The sequence below is a fragment of the Salmo salar genome, chromosome 03 (assembly GCF_965601325.2).
Source record: "Salmo salar chromosome 03, fSalSal1, whole genome shotgun sequence".
Lineage (NCBI taxonomy): Eukaryota > Metazoa > Chordata > Actinopteri > Salmoniformes > Salmonidae > Salmo > Salmo salar.
The window spans coordinates 10,808,609-10,815,000 of record NC_138293.1 but is presented as its reverse complement, the minus strand read 5'-3'; the positions used below and the strand labels follow the sequence as shown (position 1 = coordinate 10,815,000).

Below are 6,392 nucleotides of genomic sequence, written 5' to 3'. Positions count from 1 at the left end.
TTTCCTTCTTTTCCCGTAAATAAAGAGGATGAGTATACACATACCTGCTGCGTTTTGGTCCGCCATTTCTAACGACGAGCGTAACAGAATCACCCACCAACACAGGACCAAGCAGCAGAAGAAAAGGGACTTCGAGTTGGACTGGCGGGAGAGATGGACCTGGGAGGAAGTTCTGGACCTTGGCACCAGGCTGGGGATTATCGCCGTCCGCAGTGGGAAATTGAGGCAGCCAAGGCAGAGAGGCGGAGGTACGAGGCCTTGGACGCGCTGAGGGAGAAGCACGAGAGGCACCCCCAATAAAAAATTTTTTGGGGGGGCACACGGATAGTTTGGCTAGGCCTAGAAAGAGCCGGAAGCCAGCTACCCGTGGTTATATGGAGGAGCGTATGAGGTGGAGAGCGCCATGTTTCGCTGAGGAGCGCACTATCTCACCCATACGCACGCACAGTCCGGTGCGCGTTATTCCAGCCCCTCGCAGGTGCCGTGCTAGAGCGGGCATCCAGCCTGGTAGGAGGATGCCTGCGCAGCGCATCTGGTCGCCGGTACGCCTCAGAGGACCAGGCTACCCAACTCCCGCTCTACGCACGGCTACCATCAGGCCCCTGCACAACCCAGTCCGCCCTGTACAAGCACCCCGCTCGTGCAGGGCTACTAGTTCCATCCATCCAGGACGGGTTGTGCAGGAGGTAAGATCAAGACCGCCTGTGCGCCTCCATAGCCCTGGGTTTCCAGCTCCTGTCTCTCGTGCGGACCCGGAAGTGCGTCAACCCAGTCCGACTCGTCCTGTTCCCGCTCCCCGCACTAGCCTGGAGGTGCGTGTTCCCAAACTGGTACGCCCAGTACCTGCACCACGCACCAGGCTTCAAGTGCGTAAACCCAGCCTCGCTAGTCAACAGTCACCAGAGCTGCCCGCCAGTCAACAGTCACCAGAGCTGCCCGCCAGTCAACAGTCACCGGAGCTGCCCGCCAGTCAACAGTCACCGGAGCTGCCCGCCAGTCAACAGTCACCGGAGCTGCCCGCCAGTCAAGTCACCGGAGCTGCCCGCCAGTCAACAGTCACCGGAGCTGCCCGCCAGTCAACAGTCACCGGAGCTGCCCGCCAGTCAACAGTCACCGGAGCTGCCCGCCAGTCAACAGTCACCGGACTGCCCCGAACCGCCGGAGTGGCCGGACTGCCCCGAACCGCCGGAGCCGCCGGACTGCCCCGAGCCGCCGGACTGCCCGGACTGCCCAGACTGCCCCAAGCTGCCAGACTGGCCAGACTGCCCCGAGCTGCCAGAGTGGCCCGACTGCCTGGAATGGCCAGAACCGGAGCCACCTCCTGATATAGGTGGGTTGGGGAGGGGGGGTGTAGCACAGTGCCGTCGTTGACGGCAGCCACCCTCCCTTCCCTCCCTTTTAGTAGAGGGGAATTTTTGTTTTGTTGTTTGGGGTTGTGTTTAAAAAAAAAAAAAAAATGTAAGGTGCTTCCGGGGTTAGCACCTTTAAGGGGGGGATACTGTCACGTCCTGGCCAGTATAAGGGTTAATTGTTATTGTAGTTTGGTCAGGACGTGGCAGAGGGTATTTGTTTTATGTGGTCCGGGGTGGTGTTTTGGTAAAAGGGTGTTTGATTTAGTATTTCCGGGTTTTTGGTTTATGGTCTATGTTTATGTATTTCTATGTGTAGTCTAGTAAGTGTGTTTCTATGTAGAGTTAATTGGGGTGGACTTCCAATTGAAGGCAGCTGTGTGGTGTTGCCTTTGATTGGAAGTCCTATATTAGTTGGGTGTGTTTGTCTGTGTGTTTGTGGGTGATTGTTCCGTGTTTAGCCGTGTGCCTTGCCAGACTGTTATTTTGTCGTTCATCGTTTTGTTATTTTTGTATACGTGTTTGTTTGGTTTTTCCTTCTTTTCCCGTAAATAAAGAGGATGAGTATACACATACCTGCTGCGTTTTGGTCCGCCATTTCTAACGACGAGCGTGACATCCTTATTAATGTGTTTTACATCATTAATCCTTATTAATGTGTTTTATATCATTCATCCTTATTAATGTGTTTCATTTCATTCATCCTTATTAATGTGTTTCATTTCATTCATCCTTATTCATGTGTTTCATTTCATTCATCCTTATTCATGTGTTTTATTTCATTCATCCTTATTCATGTGTTTTATTTCATTCATCCTTATTCATGTGTTGTAGATCAGTGGTTCTCAAATGTTTTATAGTCCCCTACCCCTTCAAACATTCAACCTCCAGCTGCGTACCCCCTCTAACACCAGGGTCAGGGCGCTCTCAAATGTTGTTTTTTGCCAACACTGTAAGCCTGCCATACACACACACACACACTATATGATACATTTATTAAACATCAGAATGAGTGTGAGGTTTTGTCAGAACCCGGCTCGTGGGAAGTGACAAAGAGCTCTATAGGACCAAGGTACAAATAGCAATATAATAATAATCAATAATGTTGCTCTTTATTTAGCCTTCTTACATATAAAACCTTATTTGTTCATCAAAAATTGTGAATAACTCACCACAGGTTAATGAGAAGGGTGTGCTTGAAAGGATGCACATAACTCTGCAATGTTGGGTTGTATTGGAGAGAGTCTGTCTTAAATGATTTTCCACACACAGTCTGTGCCTGTATTTAGTTTGCATGCTAGTGAGGGCCGAGAATCCACTCTCACATAGGTACATGGTTGCAAAGGGCATCAGTGCGATTTGCCAAGGCAGGATACTCTGAGCGCAGCCAAATCCAGAAATCTGGCAGTGGCTTCTGATTGAATTCAATTTTCACTGAACCGCTTGTTGCAATTTTGATGAGGCTCTCTTGTTCAGATATCGGTAAGTGGGCTGGAGGCAGGGCATGAAAGGGATAACAAATCCAGTTGTTTGTGTCATCCATTTCGGGTAAGTACCTGAGTAATTGCACACCCAACTCACTCAGGTGCTTCGCTATATCACATTTGACATTGTCCGTAAGCTTGAGTTCATTTGCACACAAAATCATACAATGATGGAAAGACCTGTGCGTTGTCCTTGTTAATGCAGACAGAGAAAAGCTCCAACTTCTTAATCATAGCCTCAATTTTGTCTCGCACATTGAATATAATGCGGAGTGTCCCTGTAATCCTAGATTCAGATCATTCAGGCGAGAAAAAACATCACCCAGATAGGCCAGTTGTGTGAGACACTCATCATCATGCAAGCGGTCAGACAAGTGAAAATTATGGTCAGTAAAGAAAACTTTAAGCTCGTCTCTCAATTTAAAAAAAAACGTGTCAATACTTTGCCCCTTGATAACCAGCGCACTTCTGTATGTTGTAAAAGTGTTACATGGTCGCTGCCCATATCATTGCATAGTGCAGAAAATACACGAGAGTTCAGGGGCCTTGCTTTAACAAAGTTAACCATTTTCACTGTAGTGTCCAAAACATCTTTCAAGCTGTCAGGCATTCCCTTGGTAGCAAGTGGATGCTGCAGTGTACCCAAGAGGTGTCAGGAGCAACTGCTTGCACGCGTGTTACCACTCCACTATGTCTCCCTGTCATGGCTTTAGCGCCATCAGTACAGATACCAACACATCTTGACCACCAAAGTCCATTTAATGTCACAAAGCTGTCCAGTACTTTAAAAATATTCTCTCCTGTTGTCCTGGTTTCCAGTGGTTTGCAGAAGAGGATGTCTTCCTTAATTGACCCCCCATAAATGTAACAGACATATACCAGGAGCTGTGCCAGGCCTGCCACGTCTGTTGACTCATCCAGCTGTAACGCATAGAATTCACTGGCTTGTATGCGAAGCAGTAATTGTTTCAAAACATCTTCTGCCATGTCACTGATGCGTCGTGAAACAGTGTTGTTTGATGAAGGCATTGTCTTTATAGTTTTTGTTGGCCTTTTCCCCCAGCATTGTCCCAGCCATATCCACAGCAGCAGGAAGAATTAAGTCTTGCCTGTCCTAGCCACTCGGTAGCTCACCATATAAGACTCTTCTAGCCCCTTCTTATTAATGGTATCTGTTGCTTTTATACATTACTACTCGAAAGTCGTCTTAATTCTCGCTCAAAAAACTCCCGTGGCTTATTTTTCAATTGGCATGTTTTGTTTCTAAATGTCTGTGCAAGAGTGATGGTTTCATGGGGTTGTGAGATAGTACTTTTACACATATAACACACTATGGCTGAGGAAAGGCATTACTCCCATTATAAGTGAACCCCAAATCAATGTAGCTCTCATCATATTTGCGCCTCTTCGATGGTCCAACATCCCTGTCTGTTGTTCGGTGCTTTCCCGGGTAAGGGGGCAGTGGCTCTTCTGCTGCATCAGATTCACAACTGTCAGTGTCCATGCTAGCTGGGCTAACAACAAATGTAGAATGACTGATGTTAGCATTGGATGTGCTCGTAGAAGCAGAACAACTTGTGTCGTCGACAGGTGCAGGTGTAGTACTGCTGGTAGTAGCAGTACTACCAGTAGAGCTGGTATGTGTCTCTATGGACACGGCCTTACTTTCTTTAACCATTTATCAATTTTCGAGCAAACGGAATGAGCAGCAGCTATGTTCGGCTACATACGGACCGTCAATGGAATTCCCGTGAGAGAGTAACGGTTAATGTGATTGGATGTTAATTATTTGACTAGGCCACCTGTATTTGACATTGTGTTGTTATTTCGCTGAACACTAGATGGTTTAATTTTATTTTTGGCAGTGAAACGAGGCTACTCAGGCGATAAAAAAAACTCACCAAAATGTATAGCCCAGTTGGAAAATATAAATGGACTGTTTGAAAATGTGATGACATAGTATTCATTTTATTTTTTTAAATGTGAATCACATTTTTATTTGGCGTAGCCTCGACGGCGTTGTTTGGGAATACGTGTTTTAGATCATTAATCCTTATGTGTTTTAGATAATTCATCCTTATGTGTTTTAGATCATTCATCCTTATGTGTTTTAGATCATTCATCCTTACGTGTTTTAGATCATTCATCCTTACGTGTTTTAGATCATTCATCCTTATGTGTTTTAGATCATTCATCCTTATGTGTTTCAGATCATTCATCCTTATGTGTTTTAGATCATTCATCCTTATGTGTTTTAGATCATTCATCCTTATGTGTTTTAGATCATTCATCCTTATGTGTTTTAGATCATTCATCCTTATGTGTTTTAGATCATTCATCCTTATGTGTTTTAGATCATTCATCCTTATGTGTTTTAGATCATTCATCCTTATGTGTTTTAAATCATTCATCCTTATGTGTTTTAGATCATTCATCCTTATTAACGTGTTTTAGATCATTCATCCTTATGTGTTTTAGATCATTCATCCTTACGTGTTTTAGATCATTCATCCTTATGTGTTTTAGATCATTCATCCTTATGTGTTTTAGATCATTCATCCTTATTAACGTGTTTTAGATCATTCATCCTTACGTGTTTTAGATCATTCATCCTTATGTGTTTTAGATCATTCATCCTTATGTGTTTTAGATCATTCATCCTTATGTGTTTTAGATCATTCATCCTTATGTGTTTTAGATCATTCATCCTTATGTGTTTTAGATCATTCATCCTTATGTGTTTTAGATCATTCATCCTTATGTGTTTTAGATCATTCATCCTTATGTGTTTTAGATCATTCATCCTTATGTGTTTTAGATCATTCATCCTTATGTGTTTTAGATCATTCATCCTTACGTGTTTCAGTCATTCATCCTTATGTGTTTTAGATCATTCATCCTTATGTGTTTTAGATCATTCATCCTTATGTGTTTTAGATCATTCATCCTTATTAACGTGTTTTAGATCATTCATCCTTATGTGTTTCAGTCATTCATCCTTACGTGTTTTAGATCATTCATCCTTATGTGTTTTAGATCATTCATCCTTATGTGTTTTAGATCATTCATCCTTATTAACGTGTTTTAGATCATTCATCCTTATTAACGTGTTTTAGATCATTCATCCTTATTAACGTGTTTTAGATCATTCATCCTTATGTGTTTTAGATCATTCATCCTTATGTGTTTTAGATCATTCATCCTTATGTGTTTCAGATCATTCATCCTTATGTGTTTTAGATCATTCATCCTTATGTGTTTTAGATCATTCATCCTTATGTGTTTTAGATCATTCATCCTTATGTGTTTTAGATCATTCATCCTTATGTGTTTTAGATCATTCATCCTTATTAACGTGTTTTAGATCATTCATCCTTATGTGTTTTAGATCATTCATCCTTATGTGTTTTAGATCATTCATCCTTATTAACGTGTTTTAGATCATTCATCCTTATTAACGTGTTTTAGATCATTCATCCTTATGTGTTTTAGATCATTCATCCTTATGTGTTTTAGATCATTCATCCTTATGTGTTTTAGATCATTCATCCTTATGTGT

At 43.0% G+C, this 6,392-nt stretch overlaps 1 protein-coding gene across 1 annotated transcript in view; it reads right to left on the bottom strand.

Moving 5' to 3' along the window:
- Window positions 1–6,392, bottom strand: part of LOC106598169 (sodium/potassium-transporting ATPase subunit beta-3) — a 35,526-nt gene that overhangs the window by 12,645 nt on the left and 16,489 nt on the right. The gene's annotated exons all lie outside the window — the stretch shown is intronic.